The sequence below is a fragment of the Dendrobates tinctorius genome, unplaced genomic scaffold (assembly GCF_039654945.1).
Source record: "Dendrobates tinctorius isolate UK_male_01 unplaced genomic scaffold, ASM3965494v1 ptg000204l, whole genome shotgun sequence".
In the NCBI taxonomy this organism is placed as follows: Eukaryota; Metazoa; Chordata; class Amphibia; order Anura; family Dendrobatidae; genus Dendrobates; species Dendrobates tinctorius.
In genome coordinates, this window is record NW_027361871.1 from 2,816,318 (window position 1) to 2,822,704 (window position 6,387).

The following is a 6,387-nucleotide window of genomic DNA, read 5'->3' on the forward strand; positions in this document are numbered from 1 at the left end:
AGAAAAAGGAATGCATTTGAAATCCAAGGAAGATTGAAGCACCAATCGAACATTCAACTGGTTAGCGCAGCAAAACAATATTGAGCTTGAGTTCCATTCCACATAGAGCAGAAACATGGAATAAGATTTCAATCTCAGTCATAACACTTAAGAAGCCAAGTAAATTTTGAAGAGCATTCATTTAAAAGACTGACAAATTTACAGAAGCTGTATCGAGGACAAAGGCTTTGAAGTTTTGCAATTGAATGAGCCATCTTTTAGCACAGCTGAAATTTGGGACTTGTTTTGCTTCCAAGTTATGACACAGAATAGACAGATTGAAGAAATGCCATGGCAAAACCAAAAGGAGGAAAAATTATGACTAATTGATATTAAAAACCTCAGCACTGGTTCATTTCTGATAGAGTTTTCCCCAAGCTAACTTCAAACAACAGGCACTGTAGTTGACGAGATAAGGCAACTCTGACAAAAGCCAACATACAATCTTCAGTGAAAAAACACTGACTGGTAAAAACCCTCTCAACATCTTCCCACCTAAACGCACAGGCGCTATGTAGAAGAGGTGGACGAGTGGTTAAGGCGAAGGACTGCTAATCCATTGTGCTCTGCATGCATGTGTTCGAATCCCATCCTCGTCGCATTAATCTGCTTCTTATTTCGTGTTGAATGGTTTGGTTTTCATTTTTAACCCAAGCGGTGGACACTTCAAGCATGAAAGTTTACAATACTCCTGTGCTGCTACCAAACTTTGCAGAGTCAGATCTGTAAATCCACTGGTTTTAATTTGTAAAGCTTGATGCCATCGTATATTCTGTAAAGAAAATTATATCCTCTAATTCCTTTTAAAGTGTTTCAACAGCAGAGAATTTTTTTTCTCAATTGCACTATATTAGGGCTGTGGGAAATTAATATTTGATGACAAACAAGAGTAAAAGTCCTCTTTTTGGGGTAAAAACCCACAAAATGAGATGAAGAATAGAAAGCACTGCTGACATTCAAAATCAAGATTTTCCTTTTACTAAATAGGCTCTTTGACCAACTAAGCCAAAGGACAAACAGGTGCGAAACATTAAAAAGCCTGCTTAGAGAGTTAAACAGCCCTAAACTGAGATAAAGAAGGAAAAGGACTGCTGGCATTCAAATTCAAGATTTTCCATTTACTAAATAGGCTCTTTGACCAACTAAGACAAAGGACAAACAGGTGTGATACATTAGAAAGCCTGCTTAGAGAGTTAAACAGCCCTAAACTGAGATAAAGAAGGAAGAGGACTGCTGGCATTCAAATTCAAGATTTTCTGTTTACTAAACAGGCTCTTTGACCAACTATGACAAAGGACAAACAGGTGTGATACATTAGAAAGCCTGCTTAGAGAGTTAAGAAGCCCCAAACTGACATAAAGAAAGAATAGCACTGCTGGCATTCAAATTCAAGATTTTCTGTTTACTAAACAGGCTCTTTGACCAACTAAGACAAAGGACATAAAGGTGAGATACATTGGATAAACGGATTAGAGATGCATAGAAAGGAGGCATTTCAAAACTAAATCAACTGGTTTTACATTGTCATGCTTGAAGCCATCTTTCTTCCTTTATATCTCTTAGATAGAAGAGATTTTTAATCTCACAATTGCACTATCAGTCGCAAGTGAAACACCTATTTTTAAGATAGGATGCTTCTTTGTGAGGAGATGAAAACAAGGCACTGCTGAGATTCGAACTCAGGATCTCCTGTTTACTAGACAGGCGCTTTAACCAACTAAGCCACAGCACCAGAAAATGGCATGCATTTGAAATCCAAGGAAGATTGAAGCACCAATCGAACATTCAACTGGTTAGCGCAGCAAAACAATATTGAGCTTGAGTTCCATTCCACATAGAGCAGAAACATGGAATAAGATTTCAATCTCAGTCATAACACTTAAGAAGCCAAGTAAATTTTGAAGAGCATTCATTTAAAAGACTGACAAATTTACAGAAGCTGTATCGAGGACAAAGGCTTTGAAGTTTTGCAATTGAATGAGCCATCTTTTAGCACAGCTGAAATTTGGGACTTGTTTTGCTTCCAAGTTATGACACAGAATAGACAGATTGAAGAAATGCCATGGCAAAACCAAAAGGAGGAAAAATTATGACTAATTGATATTAAAAACCTCAGCACTGGTTCATTTCTGATAGAGTTTTCCCCAAGCTAACTTCAAACAACAGGCACTGTAGTTGACGAGATAAGGCAACTCTGACAAAAGCCAACATACAATCTTCAGTGAAAAAACACTGACTGGTAAAAACCCTCTCAACATCTTCCCACCTAAACGCACAGGCGCTATGTAGACGAGGTGGACGAGTGGTTAAGGCGATGGACTGCTAATCCATTGTGCTCTGCATGCATGGGTTCGAATCCCATCCTCATCGTATTAATCTGCTTCTTCTTTCGTGTTGAATGGTTTGGTTTTCATTTTTAACCCAAGCGGTGGACACTTCAAGCATGAAAGTTTACAATACTCCTGTGCTGCTATCAAACTTTGCAGAGTCAGATCTGTAAATCCACTGGTTTTAATTTGTAAAGCTTGATGCCATCCTATATTCTGTAAAGAAAATTATATCCTCTAATTCCTTTTAAAGTGTTTCAACAGCAGAGAATTTTTTTTCTCAATTGCACTATATTAGGGCTATGGGAAATTAATATTTGATGACAAGCAAGAGTAAAAGTCCTCTTTTTGGGGTAAAAACCCACAAAATGAGATGAAGAATAGAAAGCACTGCTGACATTCAAAATCAAGATTTTCCTTTTACTAAATAGGCTCTTTGAACAACTAAGCCAAAGGACAAACAGGTGCGAAACATTAAAAAGCCTGCTTAGAGAGTTAAACAGCCCTAAACTGAGATAAAGAAGGAAAAGGACTGCTGGCATTCAAATTCAAGATTTTCCATTTACTAAATAGGCTCTTTGACCAACTAAGACAAAGGACAAACAGGTGTGATACATTAGAAAGCCTGCTTAGAGAGTTAAACAGCCCTAAACTGAGATAAAGAAGGAAGAGGACTGCTGGCATTCAAATTCAAGATTTTCTGTTTACTAAACAGGCTCTTTGACCAACTATGACAAAGGACAAACAGGTGTGATACTTTAGAAAGCCTGCTTAGAGAGTTAAGAAGCCCCAAACTGACATAAAGAAAGAATAGCACTGCTGGCATTCAAATTCAAGATTTTCTGTTTACTAAACAGGCTCTTTGACCAACTAAGCCAAAGGACATAAAGGTGAGATACATTGTATAAATGGATTAGAGATGCATAGAAAGGAGGCATTTCAAAACTAAATCAACTGGTTTTACATTGACATGCTTGAAGCCATCTTTCTTCCTTTATATCTCTTAGATAGAAGAGATTTTTAATCTCACAATTGCACTATCAGTCTCAAGTGAAACACCTATTTTTAAGATAGGATGCTTCTTTGTGAGGAGATGAAAACAAGGCACTGCTGAGATTCGAAGTCAGGATCTCCTGTTTACTAGACAGGCGCTTTAACCAACTAAGCCACAGCACCAGAAAATGGCATGCATTTGAAATCCAAGGAAGATTGAAGCACCAATCGAACATTCAACTGGTTAGCGCAGCAAAACAATATTGAGCTTGAGTTCCATTCCACATAGAGCAGAAACATGGAATAAGATTTCAATCTCAGTCATAACACTTAAGAAGCCAAGTAAATTTTGAAGAGCATTCATTTAAAAGACTGACAAATTTACAGAAGCTGTATCGAGGACAAAGGCTTTGAAGTTTTGCAATTGAATGAGCCATCTTTTAGCACAGCTGAAATTTGGGACTTGTTTTGCTTCCAAGTTATGACACAGAATAGACAGATTGAAGAAATGCCATGGCAAAACCAAAAGGAGGAAAAATTATGACTAATTGATATTAAAAACCTCAGCACTGGTTCATTTCTGATAGAGTTTTCCCCAAGCTAACTTCAAACAACAGGCACTGTAGTTGACGAGATAAGGCAACTCTGACAAAAGCCAACATACAATCTTCAGTGAAAAAACACTGACTGGTAAAAACCCTCTCAACATCTTCCCACCTAAACGCACAGGCGCTATGTAGACGAGGTGGACGAGTGGTTAAGGCGATGGACTGCTAATCCATTGTTCTCTGCATGCATGGGTTCGAATCCCATCCTCGTCGCATTAATCTGCTTCTTATTTCGTGTTGAATGGTTTGGTTTTCATTTTTAACCCAAGCGGTGGACACTTCAAGCATGAAAGTTTACAATACTCCTGTGCTGCTACCAAACTTTGCAGAGTCAGATCTGTAAATCCACTGGTTTTAATTTGTAAAGCTTGATGCCATCGTATATTCTGTAAAGAAAATTATATCCTCTAATTCCTTTTAAAGTGTTTCAACAGCAGATAATTTTTTTTCTCAATTGCACTATATTAGGGCTGTGGGAAATTAATATTTGATGACAAACAAGAGTAAAAGTCCTCTTTTTGGGGTAAAAACCCACAAAATGAGATGAAGAATAGAAAGCACTGCTGACATTCAAAATCAAGATTTTCCTTTTACTATATAGGCTCTTTGACCAACTAAGCCAAAGGACAAACAGGTGCGAAACATTAAAAAGCCTGCTTAGAGAGTTAAACAGCCCTAAACTGAGATAAAGAAGGAAAAGGACTGCTGGCATTCAAATTCAAGATTTTCCATTTACTAAATAGGCTCTTTGACCAACTAAGACAAAGGACAAACAGGTGTGATACATTAGAAAGCCTGCTTAGAGAGTTAAACAGCCCTAAACTGAGATAAAGAAGGAAGAGGACTGCTGGCATTCAAATTCAAGATTTTCTGTTTACTAAACAGGCTCTTTGACCAACTAAGACAAAGGACAAACAGGTGTGATACATTAGAAAGCCTGCTTAGAGAGTTAAGAAGCCCCAAACTGACATAAAGAAAGAATAGCACTGCTGGCATTCAAATTCAAGATTTTCTGTTTACTAAACAGGCTCTTTGACCAACTAAGCCAAAGGACATAAAGGTGAGATACATTGGATAAACGGATTAGAGATGCATAGAAAGGAGGCATTTCAAAACTAAATCAAGTGGTTTTACATTGTCATGCTTGAAGCCATCTTTCTTCCTTTATATCTCTTAGATAGAAGAGATTTTTAATCTCACAATTGCACTATCAGTCACAAGTGAAACACCAATTTTTAAGATAGGAAGCTTCTTTGTGAGGAGATGAAAACAAGGCACTGCTGAGATCCGAAGTCAGGATCTCCTGTTTACTAGACAGGCGCTTTAACCAACTAAGCCACAGCACCAGAAAAAGGCATGCATTTGAAATCCAAGGAAGATTGAAGCACCAATCGAACATTCAACTGGTTAGCGCAGCAAAACAATATTGAGCTTGAGTTCCATTCCACATAGAGCAGAAACATGGAATAAGATTTCAATCTCATTCATAACACTTAAGAAGCCAAGTAAATTTTGAAGAGCATTCATTTAAAAGACTGACAAATTTACAGAAGCTGTATCGAGGACAAAGGCTTTGAAGTTTTGCAATTGAATGAGCCATCTTTTAGCACAGCTGAAATTTGGGACTTGTTTTGCTTCCAAGTTATGACACAGAATAGACAGATTGAAGAAATGCCATGGCAAAACCAAAAGGAGGAAAAATTATGACTAATTGATATTAAAAACCTCAGCACTGGTTCATTTCTGATAGAGTTTTCCCCAAGCTAACTTCAAACAACAGGCACTGTAGTTGACGAGATAAGGCAACTCTGACAAAAGCCAACATACAATCTTCAGTGAAAAAACACTGACTGGTAAAAACCCTCTCAACATCTTCCCACCTAAACGCACAGGCGCTATGTAGACGAGGTGGACGAGTGGTTAAGGCGATGGACTGCTAATCCATTGTGCTCTGCATGCATGGGTTCGAATCCCATCCTCGTCGTATTAATCTGCTTCTTCTTTCGTGTTGAATGGTTTGGTTTTCATTTTTAACCCAAGCGGTGGACACTTCAAGCATGAAAGTTTACAATACTCCTGTGCTGCTATCAAACTTTGCAGAGTCAGATCTGTAAATCCACTGGTTTTAATTTGTAAAGCTTGATGCCATCCTATATTCTGTAAAGAAAATTATATCCTCTAATTCCTTTTAAAGTGTTTCAACAGCAGAGAATTTTTTTTCTCAATTGCACTATATTAGGGCTATGGGAAATTAATATTTGATGACAAGCAAGAGTAAAAGTCCTCTTTTTGGGGTAAAAACCCACAAAATGAGATGAAGAATAGAAAGCACTGCTGACATTCAAAATCAAGATTTTCCTTTTACTAAATAGGCTCTTTGAACAACTAAGCCAAAGGACAAACAGGTGCGAAACATTAAA

The 6,387-nt window shown here is 37.7% G+C and overlaps 1 non-coding gene across 1 annotated transcript; it reads right to left on the minus strand.

The window, feature by feature from the left end:
- Window positions 1–1,697: 1,697 nt before the first annotated feature.
- Window positions 1,698–1,771, minus strand: TRNAT-AGU (transfer RNA threonine (anticodon AGU)). The gene has a single exon. It is a non-coding gene; the product is annotated as a tRNA-Thr (tRNA).
- Between the last annotated feature and the right edge of the window lie 4,616 nt (window positions 1,772–6,387).